The 25,825-nt window shown below is 35.9% G+C and overlaps 1 protein-coding gene and 1 non-coding gene across 3 annotated transcripts in view; both read right to left on the bottom strand.

Annotated features, from left to right (window-relative positions):
• LOC122118215 (protocadherin alpha-C2) overlaps window positions 1–25,825 on the bottom strand; it is a 153,777-nt gene that overhangs the window by 49,151 nt on the left and 78,801 nt on the right. The gene's annotated exons all lie outside the window — the stretch shown is intronic.
• LOC122118293 lies at window positions 18,813–18,938 on the bottom strand. Its single transcript, XR_006149327.1, has one exon. It is a non-coding gene; the product is annotated as a U6atac minor spliceosomal RNA (small nuclear RNA).

Raw genomic sequence — 25,825 nt, 5'->3', positions numbered from 1 at the left:
TAAGAAATGTATGCATTATCCTGCCCATGTAATTGTAACCCCTCTGTACAGTATGTTCACAAATTAAATTTAAAAAAAAAAACATCTAGTCATATTTTCAGAGTATCAAGTATTTAGAGTAATGACCAGCCTAATAAGATTGGCCTTTCTTTCTGTTTCTAGTATTAGAGTTGAACCCAGTACCACTCACATGCTAAGCAAATGTTCTAGAACTATACTATATTCCCAGACACTCATTTCTCTGTTTTTTTTTTTTAACTGTTTAACATGACAACTGGCCACTACACCTGTACTCCCAATTAAGAAATTTTTTTTTGGCTGGTCCTGGGGCTTGAACTCAGGGAGTGGGCTTTGTCCCTGAACCTCTCTGTGCTCAAGTCTAGCACTCTACTATTTTTTTTGGGGGGGGGGGGGCGGGGGGAGGTGTGTTCCAGTCATGGGGCCTGAGCTCTGGGCCTGGGCACTGTCCCTCAGCTCTTCAGCTCAAGGCTAGCACTCTACCACTTGAGCCACAGCGCTACTTCTGGCTTTTTTTTTCTGCTTATGTGGTGCTGAGGAATCGAACCCAGGGCCTCATGCATGCAAGGCAAGCACTCTACCACTGAGCCACCTTCCTAGCCCTACCGCTCTACTATTTGAACCACAGCTTCACTTCTGGTTTTTCTGCTTTTGTGGCACTGAAGAATCATACCTAGAGCTTCATGCATACTAGGCAAGCACTCTTACCACTAAGCCACATTCCTAGCCCCCAATTAAGAATCTAATTGTGAGCCGAGCACCAGTGGCTCACTCCTGTAATCCTAACTGTTCAGGAGCTGAGATCTGAGGATCACGGTTCAAAGCCAGCTCAGGCAGGAAAACCCGTGAGACTCTTATCACCAATTAACCACCAGAAAACTGTAAGTGGCACTGTGGCTCAAGTGGTAGAGCGCTCACTTTGAGCTGAATTGCTCAGGGACAGCACCCGGGCTCAGAGTTCAAGACCCATGACCAACAAAAACAAAAAAAAATCTTATTTTTAGCCACACAGCAGTGGCTCATGCCTATAATCCTAGCTACTCAAGAGGCTGCAATACTGAAGATTGTGGTTCAAAACCAGCCTAGGAAGGAAAGTCTGTGAAACTCTTATCTCCAATTAATACCCACAAAAGCAAGAACTGAAGCTGTGGTCTAAACACTAGCCTTGAACAAAAATTAAAATGTCAGGAACAGCACCAAGACCCTGAGTTCAAGCCCCAAGTCTCTCTCTCTCTCTCTCTCTCACACACACACATACATACACACACACACACACACACACACACACACACACACACACACAGAGACACAGAATATTAATGTTATTATTGGTCACAAACTATTGAATTCAAGTATTTTTTTTTTTTTGTCAGTCGGGGGGACTGGCTACTGAGCTCTTCAGCTCAAAGCTAGCACTCTACCACTTGAGCCACAACGACACTTCCGTTTTTTTCTGGTTATATAATGTTGAGGAATCAAACCCAGGGCCTCATGCATGCAAAGCACTCTACCACTGAGCCACATTCCCAGCCTCAAGTATTTTTACATGGAATTCTATTCAGTTTTCTTCCTAATTATAAGTTTACTTTTAAAGATTTCAATTAGATCCTTTGTATATGTTTTAAATGGCTGGCCTTAGTAAAATCATGCTGTAGAAAAATTTATTTTTTATTTACCAACCTCTTCTTTCATTACTATTACTCAGTCTACAATATTCTATGTCAGTGGTAGATTTTTACAGATAAGTTATTTTTCAAGTATAAATGCCATTTGTCTACTTCTCATGATGAATTTTGTTACATAATTCTCTTAGTAATTATATGTGTAACACAAAAAGTGGGTAGAATACGAATCCTCTAGATTATCTCAGTTAAAATGTACTGTTTTATGAATGTTAAAGGACACTTGAAGACATTTTGATGAGATAATCAATGGTACCCAAAAATCTTTCTGTATCAAAACTCATTTTATTAAAGTTATTTAGAAATGACCTAAATATACTTTGGTTTTGCTTCTATGTTTTATTTTCTATCCCAATCAAAAGAAATAACTGAAATAACCAAGAAAAAAATCTGGGACTTATTCTATAAGCAGCTTTGAATGAAAGATCTCAAAGATCTTAATGCCATTTAACTTGGTGCATCTACAACACCATGTCTTGGTTCATGACAACTGAATGTAACTTTTCAGTACAAAATAGGAAAAATATAAAAAAAAACTCTGAAATTAACTAATAATTTATTTTAATTTATTATTTAATTTAAATCTATTGGTCAATTCTCTAATCAATTTAGTTAACGAAACATAATTTGGGGGTAATGAATGAGTTGATATTTTGCTAGATGTATGAAGTTGATTTCAAGTGAAATTCTCACCCACTTTCTAATTCAGTGTTACATCTATTACAACAGAGTTGTCACTTTTGGATATTCAATATCCTTTGTAATTAATATTTCATCATAGCCTCCCATGACTGGTTTGCTACAGTACTCTCAAACTGAACTACTATTCCTTTGATCCAATTATCATATGTTCATTTAAAATTTCAACTGGATATAAAACATTTATTGGTTCATAAATCAATGTACTCACAAGATATATCAAATGGCTATGCTTTATGGAATATGAGAGTTTAGAGCTTCTTAAGTTGGCAGGAATTGAAGAAATAGACTTTCAAATTATATTAAGTCATTTCCAGGGGTAAATAATGGCACATGATAATTCGTTTACAAAGTAACAAGTATATTGAAAAAGTCAGGCTGGGGGTTTCCTGTAATTTATTTTTATTTTCTAATTGGCCTCCTATTTTATTTAGGTTGAAGAATATTTAAAACATACATTCTTCTTTTCTTTTTTTTCTTTTTTTCTTTTTTGGTCTGTGGTCCTGAGGCTTAAACTCAGGGCCTGGGCATTGTCCTTGAGCATTTTTGCTCAAAACTCGTGCTCTACCACTTGAGCCACAGCTTCTACTTCCAGCTTTTTGGTGGTTAATTGGAGTGGAGTCTCATAGACTTTCCTTCCCAGGCTGGCTTGGAATCATGATCCTCAGATCTCAGTCTACAGAGTAGCTAGGATCACAGGCATGAGTCAACAGTGCCTAGCTTAAAAAGTACATACACTTAAACCAAATTCAATTTATACAGAATTGCTAAGAACCCTGAAAGTTAAAAGTCTTTTAAAATCACATTCTCCCACAGTTAGGCCTCTAACAGATAATTGTATATCCTTCTAAATTTTCACTTATGTGTGTATACACACACACACACACACATATATATAGAGAGAGAGATTTTACAAAGTATACTCTATACATTATTGCACAGTTTTATTTTTATTTTTAATTTTTACTTAACATATGTCATCATATATGTACATCCTTCTATGTTAGTATTACATACAGTACTTCTTCCTTCTTAGTAAAAGTGACATAATAGTCATTTTACAGATCATCTGTAATAGAATGAGACATTCTATTCATTGTACAGATCTATAATACTCATTGTACAGATGATATATACAATGAATATCATATCTTTACTCCACAGTTGAATATTTATGTGTATTTCTGAAAGTGTGTTCATACAGATGTTTATATGTTTGGGCTGAGAGGTGCTCAGTTAAAAGTAGTCACATTTAGCCAGATGCCAGAGGCTCACCCCTATAATCCTAGCTACGCAGGAGATCTGAGGATTGTGATTCAAACACTGCCCAGGTGGGAAGTCCATGAGAATCTTATCTGCAGTTAACCACCAAAAAGTTGGAAGTGAAGCAGTAGCTTACCTTGAGGGAAAAAAAAAAAAAGCTCAGGGACAGTGCCCAGATTTTGAGTTCAAGCTCTAGGACCAGCACACACACACACACACACACACACACACACACACACACACACACACACACTGCATTCATATTTAAATTTTAGTTAGACATACCAATATGTTTCCTTAAATTTTATATCTGTTTAATGCTAAATAAAGCAATTCATTTACTTCTGATTTGTCTCCAAAAGTCTTAGTTCATAGTGTAATAAAGAAACATAAGATAATGTCTACCAAAATATTTTGTTTTCTTTAATAAGAGTCTCAATTTATAATTTATATTGTATGATGTCTATAACCTCACAAGAAGTTCAGCACGCTTCTTTGGATTTATTTTACTTAAGCTGACTAATGTTGTGGATTTAAAATTATAACTTTAAGAATGTATGTTCATTGATACCTAATTATATAAATATTCATTTGACCTGTTATCAAAAAATAAAGAATCATTAAATTTAATTCTCTGATAAATGACATATTTAATCAAAATGTTAAAACATCAGGTCTAAGTAATCTTAAAAGAGCCTCTGGACCAAAGAAGGAGAGTTTCACTAAACAATAGAGAATAATTGTAAATTCTAGTGTTTTATAGTAGAGTGAGGGTAGTAAACAATTATTAATTGTCCATTTTTAAATAACAAAAGAAAGGATTTTGAGTGTCCTCAAGGAAAACAAATAATAAATATGGTAATGAATTTGCTATTATTCTAAGCTGACCACTATATATTATATAAATACATTGAAATATTATACTATCTTGTACATATGTACAATTGTTACATGTCAGTTACTCAAAGCAACTATCAACTCTCAGCGGGCTCTTGACAATACAATAGTCCCCTTCATCCATGGTTTCATCTTCCACAGTGTCAGTTGCCTGTGGTCAACCATGGTCTGAAAATACTGTACAGAACAATAAGATATTTGAGAAATGAGAGAAAACATTCACATAACTTTTATTGTATAATGTCTGTTTCAAGTTATTGTTTTTAATCTCTGAGTGTACCTAATTCACAAATTAAATTTTACCATATATGTATGGAATAAAATTATCTCCAGGCATACTTTATTTTATTGTGCTTCATTTTTGTTGTACAATAAAATCCTGCATGGATAGTACACTTTTTTTGTTTGCTTGATTTTGCAAATCAAAGATTTGTGGAAACCCTATGTCCAGAAAGTCTATCAAGGTAGGTGATGGTGGCTCATGCCTCTAATCCTAGCTACTCAGAAGGCTGAGATCTGAAGATCAAAGTTCAAAGTTAGCCCAGGCAGGAAAGTCCATGAGACTTTTTTTTTTGTCAGTCCTGGGGATTGAACCCCAGGGCCTGGGCACTGTCCCTGAGCTTCTTTTGCTCAGGATCTTTATCTGTTCAAAGGCTAGCACTCAATCACTTGAGCCACAGTGCCACTTCCAGTTCTTTCTGATTATGTGGTACTGAGGAATCAAACCTAGGGCTTCATGCATGCTAGGCAGACAGTCTACCACTAAGCCACATTCCCAGCCCTCCAGGAGACTCTAACCTCCAGTTAACAAATAAGTGAAAGTGGAGCTGTGGCTCAGTGGTAGAGCACTAGCCTTGAGCAAGCATAGCTCAGGGATTGCATCCAGGCCCTGAATTCAAACCCCAGGACCAGAAGAAAGACAGAAAGGAATAAAGGAAGGAAAGACGGAAGCAAGGAAGGAAGGAAGGAGGGCAGAGGGCAGGAAGAAAGGAAGGAGAAGAGGAAATGGAAGGAAGGAGGGGAAAGGGAAAGAGAAGGAAAAAAGAGTAGGAAGTGGAGCTGTGGGTCCGTGGTAGAGCACTAGTCTTTTGAAGAGACATAGCTCAGGAACTTCCCCAGGACCAGAAGAAAAGAAGGGAAAGAAAAGAGAGAAAAGGGAAGGAAGGAGAAAGGGAAGGAGGGGAGAGGAAGGAAGGGAAGGAAATCTGTCAGCATCATATTTCTAATAGCTGTGGTGATCATTTACATTTTATAGCAATTCAATATTTTTGGACTGGCTTCTCTTTGTATCACATTTTTAAGGTTTATATATCAATTTCACTTTTTTTCATATATTTTCTTACAAGTGTATAATGTACATTGAGCATATTCACATCCTCATTACCCTCTCTTTTTTTTAACTTTTTTTTTGTGAAAATACTGTACAATGGAGGGGGTAACAATGTTCAAGAGGAAGTGTACTCATTACCTCACTCATGTAACTGTAACCCTCTGTATAGTATCTTTACAATAATAATAATAAAAAAAAAGAAAATACTGTACAAAGGAGTTACAATTACATGGGCAAGATAATGAGTACATTTCTTATCAAGCATTGTTGCCTCCTCCTTTGTTTCCCCTTCCTATCCCTTCCCATCTCCCCCCACCCCCCGCCCTGTCCCCCCTGTCACCACCAAAGTTGTGAAGTTCGTTTTCAACATAACGACTTGTACATCTCGTTGTTGCAATGGATCCACCTGTATTCCTATTTAAACAATGTGTTTTTTCCCTTCCCCTCCACAAATTATGCCAACATCAAATACAGTGAAAGCAGGAGTTATACGGTGGGGGAGGGACATACAAAGCAACAAAAAAATCATCTTATAAATATGTTAGAAACAATCACATGAAAGAAAAACATTTGAATACTTATCTTGGGGTTCCTTTCGCCTAACATCAACTTATCTGGCCTTTTCTGCTTGTCTCAGACATATACTAGTTATTGCAAATAAGGGAAACCATGGGACCTATGTTTCTTTGAGCCTGACTTACTTCACTTAATATAATTTTTTCCAAGTTTTTCCATTTCCTAACAAATGGGGCAATGTCATTCTTTCTGATGAAGGCATAGAATTCCATTGTGTATATATACCACATTTTCTTGATCGATTCATCTACTGAGGGGCATCAGGGTTGGTTCCATATCTTAGCTATAGTAAATAATGCTGCAATAATAATAATAATAGTAGCTTGGGTAAATGCCCAAAAGTGGGATTGCTGGGTCATAAGGGAGCTTTATGTGGAGTCTTTTGAGGAACCTCCATACTGCTTTCCAAAGTGGTTGAACAAGTTTACACTCCCACCAACAATGCAGTAAGGTTCCCTTCTGTCCACATCCCCTCCAGCATCTGCTGTTATTAGAGTTCTTGATTATAGCCATTCTATCTGGGATGAGGTGGTATCTCAATGTTGTTCCGATTTGCATTTCTTTTATGGCTAGGGAGGTTGAGCATTTCTTCATGTGTCTATTGGCCATCCTTCTTTCCTCTTCAGAGAAGTTTCTCTTTAAGTCTTTACCCCACTTATTTATTGGGCAGTTGTTTCTTTGAAGATTTGCTGTTGGGGGATTTAATTTTTTGAGTTCCAGGTATATTTTAGATATGAAACCCTTGTCCATTGTATGGCTAGTGAAGATCTTCTCCCAATCTGTGGGCTTTCTATTGATCTTGCTAGCTATGTCCTTTGTCACGCAGAAGCTCTGCAATTTTATGCAATCCCATTTGTCCAACCTTTCTTTGATTTGTTGTGTTTCTGGGTCTCTATTAAGAAAATTTTGGCCTGTGCCAAGGAGACCTAGGGTTTCTCCTATTCCATCCTGTAATGTTTTCAGAGTGTCTGCTTTGACTTCGAGGTCTTTGATCCATTTGGAGTTGATTCTGGTGCAGGGTGATATATAAGGATCTAGCTTTAGTTTTCTACATGTAGTTAACCAATTTTGCCAGCACCATTTACTGAAGAGGCTGTCTTTCTTCCATTCTATTTTTTTAGCTCCCTTAGCAAAGATTAGATGGCCATAGGTCTGTAGGTTCATTTCTGTTTTCAATTCTATTCCATTGGTCCTGAGATCTGTTCTTGTGCCAGTGCCAAGCTGTTTTGATTACTATGGCTTTGTAGTACAGTTTGAAATTTGGTATTGATATTCCTCCAGCACCATTATTTCTGTTAAGGATCATTTTTGCTATTCGGGGTCTTTTATTGTTCCATATGAATTTTTGATTGCCTCTTCTATTTCCTTGAAGAATGAGGTTGGAATATTGATGGGTATCGCATTGAATTTGTAGATAGCCTTGGGAAGTATGGCCATTTTCACGATGTTGATCCTTCCAATCCAGGAGCATGGGAGGTTTTTCCACTTTCTAAGTTCTGTTTTGATTTCCTTTGTCAGGTTTTTAAAGTTTTCATCATAGAGGTCCTTCACTTCTTTGGTTAAGTTAATTCCTAGGTATTTTATTTTTTGTGGGGCTATTATGAATGGAGTTGCTTTCCTAATTTCAGCCACGCTTTTCTCATTGTTTGCATACAGAAAAGCCATTGATTTTTTTTAATTTAATTTTATTTTATTTGTGAACATACTGTACAGAGGGGTTACAATTACACGGGCAGGATAATGCGTACATTTCTTACCAAGCATTGCAGCCTCCTCCTTTGTTTACCCTTCACCTCCCTTCCCAGCTTCCTCCCTCCCCCCCCAATCCCAATCCTTCTCCTTCCCCCCCCCCCACACCGACGTTGTAAAGCTCGTTTTGGACATGACAACTTGTACTTCTCATTGTTGCAACAGGTCCACCTGTATCCTTAAACAACTGGTTTTTCCCCATCTCCTCCACAAGTTATACTGACATCAAATATAGTGAAAGCAGGGGTTATACTGTGGGGGAGGGACATACAAAGCAACAAAAAGATAATCTTATAAATGCGTTAGAAACACATGCATGAAAGAAAAAAACATTAAAATACATATCTAAGGGTTCTTTTTCCTGACATCACATTATCTGACCTTTTCCGCTTGACTCATACATATACTAGATATTGCAAATAAGGGAAACCATGGGACCTATGTTTCTTTGGGCCTGGCTTACGTCACTTAATATAATTTTTTCCAAGTTTTTCCATTTCCTAACAAATGGGGCAATGTCATTCTTTCTGATAGAGGCATAAAATTCTATTGTGTATATATACCACATTTTCTTGATCCATTCATCTACTGAGGGGCATCTGGGTTGGTTCCATATCTTAGCTATAGTAAATAATGCTGCAGTAAACACAGTCGTGCTGGTAGCTTTAGTGTGGTCTTGTTTGTAAACATTTGGGTAAATGCCCAAAAGTGGGATTGCTGGGTCATAGGAGAGCTCTGTGTGAAGTCTTTTGAGGAACCTCCATAATGCTTTCCAAAGTGGTTGAACAAGTTTACATTCCCACCAACAATGAAGTAAGGTCCCTTTCTGTCCACATCCCCTCCAGCATCTGTTGTTGTTAGAGTTCTTGATTTTTGCCGTTCTAACTGGAGTGAGGTGATATCTCAATGTTGTTTTGATTTGCATTTCTTTTATGGCTAGGGATGTTGAACATTTCTTCATGTGTCTATTGGCCATCCTTCTTTCTTCTTCAGAGAAGCTTCTCTTTAAGTCTTTCGCCCACTTATTTATTGGGCAGTTGTTTCTTTGAGGATTTGTTGTTGGGGGGTTTAATTTTTTGAGTTCCAAGTATATTTTAGATATGAGATCCTTGTCCGTTGTATGGCTAGTAAAGATCTTCTCCCAATCTGTGGGCTTTCTATTGATCTTGCTAGCTATGTCATTTGCCCTGCAGAAGCTCTGCAACTTTATGCAATCCCATTTGTCCAATCTTTCTTTGATTTGTTGTGTTTCCGGGTCTCTATTCAGAAAATTTCGGCCTGAGCCAAGGAGACCTAGGGTTTCTCCTATTCCATCCTGTAATGTTTTCAGAGTGTCTGCTTTGACATCAAGGTCTTTGATCCATTTGGAGTTGATTCTGGTGCAGGGTGAAATATAAGGATCTAGCTTTAGTTTTCTACATGTAGTTAACCAATTTTGCCAGCACCATTTACTGAAGAGGTTGTCTTTCTTCCATTCTATTGTTTTAGCTCCCTTATCGAAGATTAGATGGCTATAGGTCTGTAGGTTCATTTCTGGGTTTTCAATTCTATTCCATTGGTCCTGAGGTCTGTTCTTATGCCAATACCAAGCTGTTTTGATTACTATGGAGAAAAGCCATTGATTTTTTAGGGTTAATTTTATAACCTGTTACTTTGCCAAAGTTTTGAATCAGGTTGAGTAATTTGTGAATGGAGTTCGTGGGACTCTTTAAATACAAGATCATGTCATCTGGCAAAGAGGGAGAGTTTTACTTCATTTTTCCCTATTTGGATGCCCTTTATGTTTGCATCTTGTCTTATTGCTGTAGCTAGGCATTCTAATACTAGATTGAAGAGGAGTGGAGAGAGTGGACATCCTTGTCTCATTCCTGAGTTAAGAGGAAATGGCTTTAATTTTTCACCACTAAGTATAATGCTGGCTATAGGTTTGTTATATACAGCCTTTATTGTATTGAGGAATGTTCCATGGATTCCTAATTTTTCCAGAATCTTCATCATAAAGGGGTGTTGGATCTTGTCAAATGCTTTTTCTGCATCTATTGAGATAACCATGTGGTTCTTATCCTTGCTCTTGTTGATGTGATGTGATTATATTAATTGATTTGCATATATTGAACCAGCTTTGCATCCTTGAAATGAACCCTGTTTGATCATTACCCTCTCTTGACTCTTTCTCCTTCCCACTGGCCACCTTCTTCCCAAAGAACTCCCTTCTCAAAAAAGCACATTTTTAATTTAAGTATATATATATATATTGTTCTTAGATATAGTGTTATTACTAATTACACAGAATTATATAAACATAACTTTTTAAACATTGAGAAATCCAAAGTCGTGATATTCTTTATTGTGGTTATTTTATTATAAAGGTCTTAAACTAAATCCATAACATCTCCAAGCATGCTTGTGTAAGGTTTGATACCATATGTAGTTTTTGGATCTGTAGAATATCTTAGACTGTATCCCCCACAGATATAGGAGAATAATGAAAGCAAAAATAAGCATATTTGAGGAGGAAGGGCACCAAAAATAAAAGAAAAGGATGACATATAGTTTCTGTGTTTGTTGTTTTGGACAGAGGCAAATTGAAGTTGTGGCGCACAGTATGAGTAAGCTAAAACCTTGGTAGATAGTCTTCAGTTTCTCAGGCCCAAGGAGTAAGGAAGAGCTAGGCACAATGAAAATTGTTGGAAAGGAATCTTTGCGTGTAGAGAATCACATAAGGACAATTCTTAAATTGTGTACATAAATTCTCACACATCTTTCCTGATACCTTAATCAAAAATAGCTACGCCTGAAGTTAAAAGAACTAAATTCAGATTTGAACCATTACCCAGAATAAGCAAAAAAAGAGTTTGCATTTTAAGTCTAATCAAAATTATGAACACCCTTCCAAGATAAAACAGAAATAAGTGTCTCCACAATGTAACAATCATAATATCATGTATATAAGCATATATATTCCTTGTATATTCCATATATATACTCACATATATATTCTTTTTTTTTTTTTTTTGGGTCCGGTCGTGGGGCCTGAGCTCTGGGCCTGGGCGCTGTCCCTCAGCAATTCAGCTCAAGGCTAGCGCTCTACCACTTGAGCCACAGTGCCACTTCCGGCTTTTTTTTTTTTCTGCTTATGTGGTGCTGAGGAATCGAACCTAGGGCCTCATGCATGCAAGGCAAGCGTTCTACCACTGAGCCACCTTCCCAGCCCCCTCACATATATATTCTTTACAACCACAACAATGTAAATAAATATATCTAAAAATAGTTGTACACTAAACCTAAAATGGATTCTAATAAATATCATAATAATTCAAAAGACAACAGGTTTGAGAGGATGACAAGAGAACAAAAAAAGAGGAAACTAACAGAAAACAATATATTGGATGACAAAAATCCAAATGTCAATAATTACACTAATGTTAATGGACTAAATACTGCGATTAGAGGACAAAGAACATCCAAACTGCCTTAAAAAAAACAGCAATATTGTTGGGCACCAATGGTTCGTGTCTGCAATCGTAACTATTCAGGAGGCTGAGATCTGAGTACTGCACTTCCAAGCCAGGCAGGCAGGAAAATCTGCACCTAAAAAGCTGGAAGTGTAGCTTTGGCTTAAGTGTTGGCCCTGAGCAAAAAAGCTCAGGGACAGTGTCCAGTCCCTAAGTTCAAATGCCAGTACTAGCACATTAAAAAAAAATCAGCAAGCTCTAACAATATGCTTTCTATAAAGGCATACTTTAAACAAACAATGGGTTATGACATGGCTTATGACATGGCCTAGAAAATAAAATTTTCTGAATTTAAAAGCCAGGAGTGAGTGGGGGAGAGATTAATTTTTTGTATGTTTTTATTGTAAAATACTGTACAGAGGGGTTACAGTTATATGAGCAAGGTAATGAGTACATTTCCTATTGAGCATCGTTGCCTCCTCCTTTGTTTTCCCTCACACCTCCACATCTACCCTGGAGAGATGAATTTTTAAGGTGATACCATAGAAATAGTAAGAATGTGACTAAATGTTCCACATTAATGCCAGGTAAAATATGTTTGACAAGAACAACAACAAGCCCAAAAAGAGATTTTTTTAATGATAAAAGTACCAAAAATAAGTAAATTATAAAAATTATAATTAAGTATGCCTAGTAACACAGCTTCAAATTACCTCAAGTAAAAAATAGACACAAATTGAGAGGTAAAATATGATATTTTAACACTGTTCTTTAAGTACTTGATAGAATATATAGCCAAAAAATTAGTAGAGACATGAAAGTATAGTATAATTATATTTATAATTCCTTATACTTAACAGCACAAAATAAATCTTTTCCAAATGCACTTGGAAGGTTCTCCAAGATAGACCTACTTTTGGACTATATAACAAATCTAAATAAACTATAAAAGATTGAAATTATGCAGGAGTATATTCTCTGTCTCCCCAAAAAAGCATTAGACTAGAAATCAAGTGCAAGAAGATCGCTAGTAAAATCACAAACATTTATAAGTTTGAACACAGTTCTAAGTAAACAATAAATAAAAAAAGTAAATCCTAAAAACAATTAGAACATACTTTCAAATGATGAAGAACAAAAAGGATTTGTCAAAATTTGCTAGATAAAGCAGTTCTTAGAGATAAATTTACAGCTTTAATTTTATTAAAATAATTATATAAATCAATTATCTAAGAATAAATCTAAAGAACCTAAAAAAGAACAAAGCAAAATCCCCCAAATAAAGAAAAGATCAAGCAGAAATAAGTGAAATAAAAAAATAAATAAACAATAGAGGATATGTCAATAAAGCCAAAGCTGGCTCCTGAAAAATACAAGCAAAACTTATGAATCCTTATCCAGAACAATGAGAGAGAAGGGGGAGGGAGAGAAAGAGAGAAAAAAAAATATTGTCACTACAGATTATACAGATATTAAAATCAAGAGACTATTCTGGGTGAATGCTGAGGATTGAACCCAAGGTCTCAGATATGTTTAGCATTTGTTGTTCCACTGAGATACAATCCCAGTCCAAGATGAGAGAATATTAACAGCCACATGGAGTTTATTTAAGGAATGCAAAACATGTTGGGAAACAAATGTAACCAACACATTAATAGGATAAGGAAGCAACCTGCATGCTCATTTCAATAGGTAAGAGAGCAAGTACTTAACGAAATTCAGCAAGTAGAGATGGGTGCTGATGGCTCATGCCTGTAATCCTAGCTACTCAGGAAGCTGAGATCTGAGGGTCACGGTTCAAAGCCAACCCAGGCAGGAAAGTCCGTGAGACTCTTATCTCCAATAAACCACTAGAAAAAAAACCAGAAGTGGTGTTGTGGCTCAAGTGATAGAGCGCTCACCTTTAGCTGAAGAGCACAGGGATAGTGTCCAAGCCCAGAGTTCAAGCCCCACAACCGACCCAAAAACAAAAAAAATTCAGCAAGTACTCATGAGAAAACTCTTACCAACTAAACAAGAAATAAAAGGGAACTTCCCCAATTTAATAAAATAGTTAAGAAGACTCTATGGCTAACCTCATGCTTACTGGGAAAAGGGCAACTCTTTCCCTGTAACTATAAGTAGTAAGGTAAGGATGTTCACTCTGACTTCTTCTATTCATATTGTGCTAGAGTTCTTAGCCATTGTAATGAAGTAATATAAAGAAATAATGATATCAGGCAGGGTGGAGGGGCAGACAGACAGCATCATCTCCATCACTTTGGGGCACTGGAAGGTGTGGGCCCTTCGCTGGGTCTGAGGCCAGGCCCCCGAGGTAGGCAGTGGTGGCTGGCGCTGTTGTAAGCTGGGGCATTGGGCCTGTGGAGAACATCCATCCCAATCATTTGTGACCCCTCCAACTCCTCCCACCCATGTTTAGCCCCCTACCACTCTCCCCTGGCGCAGTGCCTTACGCAGAGGTGGTCACAGCAGGGTTTGAACTGAGTCCCACTACCTCAGGGGACACCTCCTCCCCAACTTGTTCAGGCTTCTCCACCAGGAAGCCTCCATTACCTCTTCCCACTGCGTCCCTGAAAAGTCATCCATTCACCCATTCTCCCTTTCACCTGTTGTCCTGTTGTACATATTGCCTTTGTTGACAATAAATTATTTTTTATTAAAAAATGAGTATAAAAGATAAAAGGAACAAATGTATCTATTTGCAAATGATGTGATTCTTTACTGATAAAATTCCAAGGAATCTTTAAATCTTGTGCTTATAGATACATAACTGTGTTTTATATGCTAGCAAATGAATTGAAAAAGGAAAAAAATTAAAGTTCATTTATCATTTTAAAACTATAAAATATTGAGGAATAAGTTAACAACTTTCAACCCTAATAACTACTGAACATTACTGAGAGAAATTTTTACTCAAATAAATGAAAGAATATATGGTCATGAAACAAAGTCTCAATGTTTAGATGTCGTATCTCCCCAAATTGATCTTTAGATCTATAGATCTAGTAATATTTTTGTTGGAATTGACAAGCCAATTCTGGAATATCCTACAATAGCCAGAGCAAATTTTAAAAGTGGAACCAAGTTGAAGGACCTACAGAGCCAATTTGCAAATTCATAAAACTGCAACATCACCAGGCTCCAGTAGCTCATGACTGCAATCTTAGCTGCTCAGGAGGCTGAGATCTGAGGGTTGCGGTTCAAAGCCAGACAGGGTAGAAAAGTCTATGAGAATCTTATCTCCAAGTAACCACCAAACACCACAAGTGGATCTGTGATTCAAGTGGAAGAGCACCAGCCTTGAGTGAAAACAGCTAAGGGATAATGACCAGGCCTTGAGTTCAAGCCCTAATATCTGCACACAGACACACAGACACAAACACAGACACACACACACACACACACACACACACACACACACACAGATTCCTTTGCCTTAATTGCATATAGTTAGTTCTTTTTAAATTTAGATTTAATATCCAAGGCATTTGGGATTTACAGCTTCTTAGTAATAATTTTATACCTTAGATATAAATTAAATTATTGATGTTATAAATACTCCAAACTAAGTGTCGAAGAAGAGAATATTCATCTGTCATAAAAACTAAAAAAAGAAAAAAAGCTCTTAAGTTCAATCAGACCACCCTAGGAATATTCTTTGCCATAGAGATTTTCTAAAGAATTATTTACTAATTGATAAATGAATTGCAAGATTGAAAACAATGTGTCTTAAGTAAGTAAAGCAGATGGGATGCGAAATATTCAAAATTAAAGATAAAAAATTACATAATTGACTCATCTGCTTATGTAAATATCAAGCCTTTAGATAAAAGCATAAACTACTTATTACACAGAAACTAATTCTTGTTTGGTGGTAAACTCAATATGAGAACACTTGTGAGCCCAAGAACAATAGATCATGAATAATACCATATAAAAAGCACAAGCTGGTGCTCTCAAAATTCTGCGTCTCTTTGCTCTACCATGACAATTCAGGAATATTTGATTTTCAGTTGAACAAAAATTATGAGACATCACAGCCACAAATTGTTACTGACAGTGCACTAGTATACATACAGCACTGCTATAAGCTTCTCAATATTTAAATTAATTCTTAGTGACAGAGGGCAAGGGCTTAGGAGATACATTTAATCTTATTCACATTAATAATTAAATATCTATTCAGGCTGTCATTAACCTTAGAACACTTTGAAGGAGATTAGAATATACCTTTCTTTCTGAAGAGAAGTAGCCAAATGTAAAGTACTTCTGTATTACATGACATTTTTCAAATATCAACAGAACAGAAACGGGAAACTCTGTCTTATTAACTTCCTGGATATTTATTTTACTTCTGAGTGCTCAAATGGGGAATAGCAAAAAATCTAGCTTAGCTGCAATTTGCAATTAATTATTAGACTTGATAAAAAGTATTTTTAGTATTTTCCAAAATGATCCCAAATGTGGCTGCCAAAAACAGTTGTGTCAGAGAACAATTATATCCTCAAATATTCTGAAAGGTTAAGACAATACTCTTAATTACAATCATTTACAGAAGAAATAAGGCAATATTAATTGTGCATTGAGAACAGAAAGAGGTTTCTGAAATGACAGGAACTATATAGCGAAACAGATGATTATGAAAAACAAGGGAAGTTTTCAAGTCACACCTCACAATTAAGGGGAAACATACAAATGCCACCACAGAGCTTCAACAGAGTTGTAAAATACAAAAATAGTAGGAAACCCCAGAACTTTCCCAAAGAAATTCTCAAACTTGCTAAGGTGTTTCAAGGCAAAATAATCTGATAGTTACTTTTAGAATGTATGACTACATAAATTAAAGGAATAAACTCCAAAGCCACATTTAATTAGAACACTATACTTATGCTTTATCCTACTCTACCTAGAAAAATTCTGAAAAGATTTCTATAGTAGCCGGGATAGTTGTGGTCTTCAAATACATAAAACATAAATCATTTGAAGTAGAAAATATGATCCTCAACTCCACCTAAGAAGCCTCAGTCCTTTAATTACCAACTTTTCTCATCACCAACTTTTTCTCTCCTACCAGCCCTTTGTCAACTAAACATAAGCTTATAAGAGAATTCTTGTCTTTACCCTTTGAAGCTGCTTTTGGCAGAGTGTGCAACAGCATCATAATGAATATGTCAGAGATCTCTTTGATTTCTGTGAATTCCTACAACTGCAGCCAACTGTTCTTCAAACTTCTCTCTTTTTTGGGGGGGAGGGGTCGTTAGTGGACATTGAACTCTGGGCCTGGGCGCTATCCCTCAGCTCTACAGCTCAAGGCTAGCACTCTACCCCTTGAGCTACAGCGTCACTTCCGGTTTTCTGGTGGTAAATTGGAGATAAAAGTCTCACGGCCTCCTGCCAGGGCTGGCTTTGAAGGGCGAGTCTTAGATCTCAGCCTCCTGAGTAGCTAGAATTACAGGCTTGAGTAACCGGCGCCCAGCAAACTTTCCTCATTTGATTGGTATAAAGCATTCTTTCCTGGATTTTATCTTCATCTCCTACTATTTCTTTATTATATTGTGGACTTTCGTTCTCTCTGACATTAAAATACTTTGCACACGATTTTAGTCTTCTCTTTCTCTTATCTCTTTGTACATTGTTTATTGTTCCATTGACACCCCATTGTCTCATCTAGTATTAACTTTATATATTATTAAATCAGTCTTTGCAATCCAGCCTTTCTCTGATCAGTGAACTCAACTAATATCCACCTTTTCTTGGATGACATTTCTAAAACTGAACTCATAATTTCCAAGAACCTTGATAGATTCTATTTGTTGTTCTACTGTATTCCTCATACTTAGAAACTTAACCCTACCAATTCTCTCCGTCAAATCATATTAGATTTCTTTCTCCTAAGATAGGTGTAAATCTCCATAATTTCTTAACTGAATATTTTAGTAGTAGTCTAATCTCCCTTCTTCCAGCTTGTATACTGTATAATTTCCCTACTGTAATGTCTATACTTAAACTCTATTTTTTCCACATGCTTGTGTGTGTGTGTGTGTGTGTGTGTGTGTGTGTGTGTGTGTGTGTGTGTGTGTGTGTGTGTATTGGTACTGGTACTTGAACTGAGGACCTGGGCACTGCCCCCTTAACTTTTGCTCAAGAGTTGGAACTCTACCACTTGAACCACAGCTCCAATTGCAGCTTTTTGGTGGTTAATCGAAGATAAGAGTCTTACACAAATTTCTGCCTAGGCTGGCTTGCAGGCTTGTTTTTAAGTGTAATTTTTTGGGGGGAAAAAACTTGCCATGTTAAAATAAAATAGTAATCTTGTTTAAAAAAAAAAAGATTGCCACAGGACCAAATCCAGCTAATTTTGGAAAAATACAATTTTGCAAAATTCTTTCTAATGAGCCGGTCAGGGATGAATACTGCCTGCAATCCTATCTACTCAGGAGGCTGAAATTTGAGGCTTGTGATTCAAAGCCAGCCTGGGCAAAAAGAGCCTGAGACTCTTATTTCCAATTAACTATCAAAGACCTGGAAGTAGAACTGTGGCTCAAGTGGTAGAGTACTAGTCTTGAGCAAAAAAGCTCAGGGACAGTGCCCAGACACTGAGTTTAAGCCCCAGAATCATCACGCACATACACATACAAAATAAGTCTACGAATGCATTATACCACCACACATTTATGCAAGATTTTTAAATATTATTCAACAAAGTTCCTATTTTCCCTTTCATCTCATTAAAATCGTATTCCTACATATTTCATATGTACTGATTTTATGAGCATTTCTCTTGGCCATTTAATTGTTTTACCACTGGTGAATATAAAATGTGTAATTATTTGGATCCACATCAACTATACAGGGACTTTGATATGATTTTAGCTTAATTAATTATATAGTAATCTAAATAATTATTCATTGGAAATAGTTTTATTTTCTAAGTTCACAATTTTCCACTCCTAGTGTGCACAGCTATTGTGAACATCTATCATATAGCCACCATTTAATATGGAAACAAGCTGAGTTATCGTAGTCCCACTATAATTGTCATTTTCTAAGATGACAAATACTTTGTAATAGTGTAGGACTTTAAATCAAAAACAAAAATGGTGAATTGTATATTTTAGTAAATTTCACTTTATGAATTGGTTTATTGAATGATGATTAGATGCCACAAAATAGATGGCAATGCCTTACTCATATGTATGTTATCAGGATCAAAAGTCTCTTCTGTCCTTCTCAAAGGGAATGCTAACTTTCTTCACTCTCATATAACACTTCAGTCTATTTTTAATATAAGTTAATTTTATAGTAAAACACCACATACTTAATGATTTTAAATGTTCATGGAACTGTTTTTAAGAGTTATATATATATACATAATAAATAATAAATACATAAATACACTGTAACTGTATTTGTGTGCTTGGGTGTTGATATTACAAATGATTTCTTCTTTTTCCAAAAGATGTATAAGTGATAATATTTAGTGGAATAGTTGCTTTGATGTCTTTTCATGTTTACTGATTCTCCATCTCCTTAGGATAAAATATAAAATCGTCACCATTAGGTTGAGTTATCTTTCAATTCCCTCTAAATGGATTTGATTTACCTGGAAATCTGACAAAATACTTGCACTTATATACGGTATGCTTCAACTAACTAAAACTATTTTCAGCAGCCTCTATGTTTGCTTGCTTGCTTGCTTACTTTTTTTTTTTTTTTTTACTAGTTCTAGGGCTCAAACTCTGGGCCTGGGCACCATCCCTGAGCTTGTTTGCTCAAGGCTAGAGCTCTACACTTGAGCCACAACCCCACTTCTCACTTTTTCTGAGTAGTTGATTGTAAATGAAAGTCTCACAGACTTTTCCTGCCCAAGCTGTCTTCCAAACACGATCCTCAGATCTTGGTCTCTGAGTAGCAAGAATTACAGGCATTAGCCACTGAGCCTGACCTGTATGCATTCTTATTCCTCCAGGCATTTTTTTTTATGGTGTTCACTGTGACTGAAATACCCATTCTCTAGTTCTACACCCCCTTGTTTCCCAATTTGTTGATTAATTATTCTGCTAAATATCCTTTATGGGAAGACATCCCTGCCTACCCTATACTCTGACAAATGCCATACTAAGTTGTTTGCTTCCTTTCTGTGTTTCCTATGGCATATGGATGTATTCTAATTTTAGCTTGAATGTCATGGCATTATAATTGATGGTCTACTCATCTACTGTTAAATATCTTTTAATAATATGAATTATGGGCTGGGAAGGTGGCTCAGTGGTAGAGCGCTTGCCTGGCATGCATGAGGCCCTGGGTTTGATTCCTCAGCACCACATAAGCAGGAAAAAAAGCCAGAAGTGGTGCTGTGGCTCAAGTGGTAGAGTGCTAGCCTTGAGCTGAAGAGCTGAGGAACAGCGCCCAGGCCCACAGTTCAGGCCCACGACTGGACCCCCCCCAAAAATATATATATATGAGTTATATCTTATTTCTTTCCACATTTTATTTTCTCTTAAAAACATGTTTATCAAATGGAATGACCAAAATATGGGAATATGACCACTGTTTCATGTCAAGTAAAATCACAAATATCCCCTTTAATAAAGTTTGATTATGTAAATATTTTGGGAAAAAGCATGTGCCTTAGTCCTACTACTAAATACTTCATAGATCTTATTTCTGAATAATTTTCTTCCAAAATCAATGATATATATATATCATATCAAATTTTTGGGAAGTCAAGATTTAAGACCTATACTAAAGCATTTGAGTATTACTTAGATGTTAGTCTGTTAGAGATCAAATTGTATAATAGGGAATAGCAGTTAATTGCATCCTAAATTATTCACAGCAGTCATGCTACTGAAATCAACTAAACATTCTGGATGAAATATTAAAACAATTATCTTGGAAAGGAGTTGGGAATCTGACAAGATAGTTACAAACTCTTGGGACAAATTCTGGATGGAACCTAACCTAAAAGAGGTGAGCATAATATTGGATTTGCCTTTTGTTTTAAAACCATTCATCAACACAAATTTGGACAAAAATTAAGAAAAGTATGAAGTGAAGAGGAAAGTATTAAAAACCAGGATGTACCCAAAACACAATTGTCATAAGACCTCCAAAGTATATTAATATTAAACCCCAAAGAACCAAATTCTCTAGCTACTGGTATATCAAAACTAAACCCTTCTGTTCTCCAGCCCAGAGGAATGATGAGGAGAAAACAGGAAGAAATATATACCAATAAACTAAGACTGTATCTTGGACATCCTGCATATTTTCAGCTATAACCACATACTCTAAGTATCCAAAGACCTTCAAGTCTTAAATTTTATTTAAAGTTGTTAACAGGCTGTAGAACTTGGGCACTAACAGGAGTAAATAAAAATCTATCCTGAAAGAAAGTACCTTCATCTAAGCTTTTCTGACAAATGATATTTTCAGAGTAATGACTATCATAAATCAAAGAAAACCTGACATGCATGTAAATATACAGCTGTGAGAAAAAAAAGCAGCTGAAATGACATAACAAAACCTTACTAGCAAACTTAGACTCTGGAATTATTGGATAAAGATTTAATAGTTAAAAATAGAAGACTTTAAAATATTTTCAGGAGACTTTAAAATATTTTCAGGAAAGAAAAAACCAGAAGTCATAACAGATTTAATTAGTAGTAATTAGAAACTTTCCAAATGAAAAACAGCATCCAAAATTAACCTCAAAAGGGTACTTTTTTTGTTGGTGGTTGTGGGACTTGAACTCGGGATCTGAGTGCTATCCCTCAGCCTCATCTGTGCTCAAGGCTAGCTCTCTACCACTTTGAAGCACAGCACTACTTTCAGTTTCTGAGTGGTTAATTGGAGATAAGAGTCTCACGGGGACTTTTTCTGCCCAGACTAGCTTAAAACTCATATCTCAGCCTCCTGAGTAGCTAGGCTTACAGACATGAACCACCAGTGCTGGCTTCAAGAGGTAGTTTTAAAAACATCGTAGAGGGGCTGGGAAGGTGGCTCAGTGGTAGAGCACTTGCCTTGCATGCCTGAGGCCCTGGGTTCGATTCTTCAGCACCACATAAGCAAAAAGAAAAAAGCCAGAAGTGGCGCTGTGGCTCAAGTGGTAGAGTGCTAGCCTTGAGCAGAAGAGCTGAGGGACAGCGCCCAGGCCCAGAGTTCAGGCCCCACGACCAGCCTCCCCCCCAAAAAAAATCTTAAGACACATAAGGAAATAAAATTTGTAAAATGGGAAAATGATAGTAAGAAATTACTAATAGCAGCACAATGATAACTGTACAACTCAGAAGGCAAGGAAAAGATAACTTTAATATATCAAAAGGCAATAAAAGACAACCTAGAGTTTTTCACCAGGGAAACTACCATTTTACAAATGACATGACAAATACCTTCTGTGACATTTCAAGTAAATATAAGCCCTAACAGTCATCACTGGCAGAAATAAAAATAAATTATAAGCAATGCTAAATGATTGTAGCAGAAAGGTACTAAATGTTTTAGTCTGATTAAATATATAAATGAAATAACTTTAAAACATATGAAGCAAGAAAGTGATGAGCTCACTGGGTGCCAGTGGCTGATGCCTGTAATCCTAGCTACTCAGGAGGCTGAGATCTCAGGAAAGTCCGTAAGACTCTTATCTCCACTAAACCACCAGAAAATTGGAAGTGGTGCTGTGTCTCAAGCAGTAGAACACTTTCCTTGAACTGAAGAGCATAGGGACAGCGCCCAAGTCCAGAATTCAAGCCTCACAGGCCAAGAAAGAAAGAAAGATAGAAAGGAAGGAAAGGAAGGAAGGAAGGAAGGAAGGAAGGAAGGAAGGAAGGAAGGAAGGAAGGAAGGAAGGAAGGAAGGAAGGAAGAAAGGAAGGAAGGAAGGAAGGAAGGAAGGAAGGAAGGAAGGAAGGAAGGAAGGAAGGAAAGTTATAAGTTCTGAGAAGAAATAAACAATTTGCTACTCATAGCAGAATACAATGTAACTTCCTCAGTAACTGATAAAACAAGCAAACAAAAAAGAAAAAGAATACAACCAGTAAACTTGGACATATATAGAACATTACAATAACCAATTTGAGAATATTGTCATTTCATGAACATGCAGAATATTTACCCATAAGACTAAGCATTCACATCCTGAAAATACCACCAAGTACTACCAGTGAGAGTAATAGATATACAGCTACATACAACACAAATTATAATATTTAGCAATATACACACACATACAAGTTTGTTATTCCTAGCATTTAAGTCTTCCATGTCCTTCTTAATTTTATTTTGTTTCCTTGGCCTTCTATTTCTGCGTAAATTACGGTAAGTTTTCTGAGTATGGATTTCTCTGTTCCTTTTTGGAGTCCAGCCATTTCTGTTTAATAAAATTAAAAATGATATTATTACATTGAAGCTTATGGCTGTTTTATCTTCCTGGTGTATTGACTCTTTTACCATTTTATAATTTTCCTATTTATATATAGAAGTCTTCTTGCAATAATTTCCTTTTCATGTTTTCCTGTGGCATTTATCTCTTTCAATCCTTTACTTTCAACCTTTTTCTTTTTAATAAAGGCATGCCTCTCATAAGTTACATGTGGTTATTTAATTTCTGACCAGTCTATCTTGTTAAATTGAACTTTTAGTCTAATTACTGGTAAACATATTTAAGTCTGCTATCTTACTACTGGCTTTGACTTATGTCAACTGTATAAACTGATGTTTTTCTCCATTCTTTTATTCTTTTGAATTAAATACATTTTTATCTGCTGTCTCCTAACCGTTAGTTTATTTGTCATACATAACTTAAATATTTTAATTATACTAATCTAGAAGCTATAACATGCACCTTTGACTTACAAAATATAATATAAACTTTTATTTCTGTTTCCAGGACAATGCAATGGGCTTATAACCTTTTAGTCATATTGATTTATCCCCCTATTTTTAGTATTATCCACATACATTTCAGTTCATTTTATATTTTAAGCTATACTATGCATTATCATCTTATTCATATCTATCTCCTCTCCCTTCCTTCCTTCTTACCTTCCTCCCTCCCTTCTTTCTTTCCTTCCTTCCTTATTTCTATTCTGGGAATATTTTTCATATACCTGAAGAAAGCACTATTTCTCTCAGTATGGACCTGTCTAGGATGTATTACCTCAGTTTCAATTCACTAAAAATTTCCTTTACCTTTCTTTTTAAGGATTTTCTTACTGGGTATAAAATTCTAGGTTTGTAGATGTTTCCTTTCAGCCCCTGGAAGATATTTCACCATTTTCTGGTTTCTATTTTTCTTGTGTGGTCAATTGTCACTTTCATTATCATCCTCTTAAAGGTGGTATGTCTCTTATTTGCTAGCTGACAAAAGATAGTTCATTGAAAGGGGAACCAATGAAATAAATCTATAGAAAATATTTTTTTAAACACAAAATGGCCTGTGAAGGTGGCTCAGTGGTAGAGTGCTTGCCTTGCATGCATGAGGCCCTGGGTTCTATGCCTCAGCACCACATAAGCAGATAAAACTAGAAGTGGTGCTGTGGCTCAAGTGGTAGAGCACTAGCCTTGAGCTGAAGAGCTCTGTGACAGCACCCAGGCCCAGTGTTCAGGCCCATGACCAACCAAACACACACACACACACACACACACACACACACACACACACACACACACACAAACACACACAACAATATAAATAGTGTAAAACACCACCATTATGGTGGCTACAACATAAGAACAAGTACTATTAGCAACTTTAAGCCCATTCACTTTAAAATTTAGATTGCAAAAATGTATAAGAAAATGTCATTAAATAAACGGAAACAACAAAGATGCCCTATATACGTCTGTGATTATTGCAGTCAGTAATGAATTAAATAAATGGCCTCATAAAAGAGACTCCAGAGAACTACCTTGTTTCTTCTATGATGTGTGAAATTATCAAGATGTCTTTGTGCTTTATCAATGAGAAAGTGGATCCTCAATATATGTGAATCTGTCATTGCGTTCCTAACCTTTGAGCTATGAGAAATAAACTTTTGTTGTGTTTTAAACTATGAGTTTTTGTTAGTAGCTAAAATGGAGTAAAACAAATTTTTTCAGAGTTGCAAAAACAGTAACACATCTCAACTTATCAGCATAATGTTGATACCAAACTCTGATAAGAATACTTCAAGAATAAAAATTAATGGCCAATTTCCACCATAAGTATCTTAAATTTTAAGTAAAGTACTAGGAAATCAGATCTCTGATATAAAACAAGGATAATCTATCACAACTAACCTAGGTAGTTTGCCTTAAATTTTAACTAATGCAAGAATTGTTAAAAATAAATAACTGTCATGATATTAAGTAGAAGAATAAAATTCATATGATCATGTAAACAGAAAAATATCTGGAAAATTCAGCAACTGTTGTGGTTTGAATTTGAAATGTACCTACGGGATCATGTGTTAAATGTTTTTACTCCAGGTGATAGTACTATTTTGAAGAAGCAATGGAAATAGGGCAGTTGGAGTCCAGGTAGAAAAAGCAGTTCACTGAGGGGATGCCTTTGAAGGTTTTTAATGATCCATGGACCCTTACACTCTCTGTTTCCTATCTACCATAAGTAATCTATGCCCTCCATATGCTCTGCCACCATGATCCTCTGCTGTACCAAGGGTCCTTTAAGTTGTTTTCTAGGGCATTTTGTCCACAGCAATGAAAAATAATAATATGATGTTTTTTAAGAAATCCAGGAAATTAGAAAAAAGAAGGAAACTTCCTTAATCTGATAATCTCCTTTAAAAATGAATCAGACAATATATTTCATATTAAAGATTAAAAATTCAATTTCTAAGATCAAAAATAAGATATTATCATCATTATCACTTAGAGTAGTATCATGATAGAAAATAAAATAACTATTTTTAGAAATAAAATAAGGAAAAACAAACATTACTTGGTGATAGCATCTCAAAATATGTCAAAAATCTACCTTATATAAAATAGTACAAATATGGATATATAACATATGTAACATATTTATATATAAGCATATGTAAATATATAAATATAAATATGTGGATAATATATTAATATTAATAACACATTACTATACATTAATATATTAATTCTTATCTAAATATATAATTCTAAATCTAAATATATTACATA

The sequence above is a fragment of the Dipodomys spectabilis genome, unplaced genomic scaffold (genome assembly GCF_019054845.1).
Source record: "Dipodomys spectabilis isolate Male_0828 unplaced genomic scaffold, ASM1905484v1 ptg000147l, whole genome shotgun sequence".
Lineage (NCBI taxonomy): Eukaryota > Metazoa > Chordata > Mammalia > Rodentia > Heteromyidae > Dipodomys > Dipodomys spectabilis.
The sequence above is the reverse complement of the archived record's forward strand: the minus strand, read 5'-3'. Positions and strand labels throughout refer to the sequence as shown.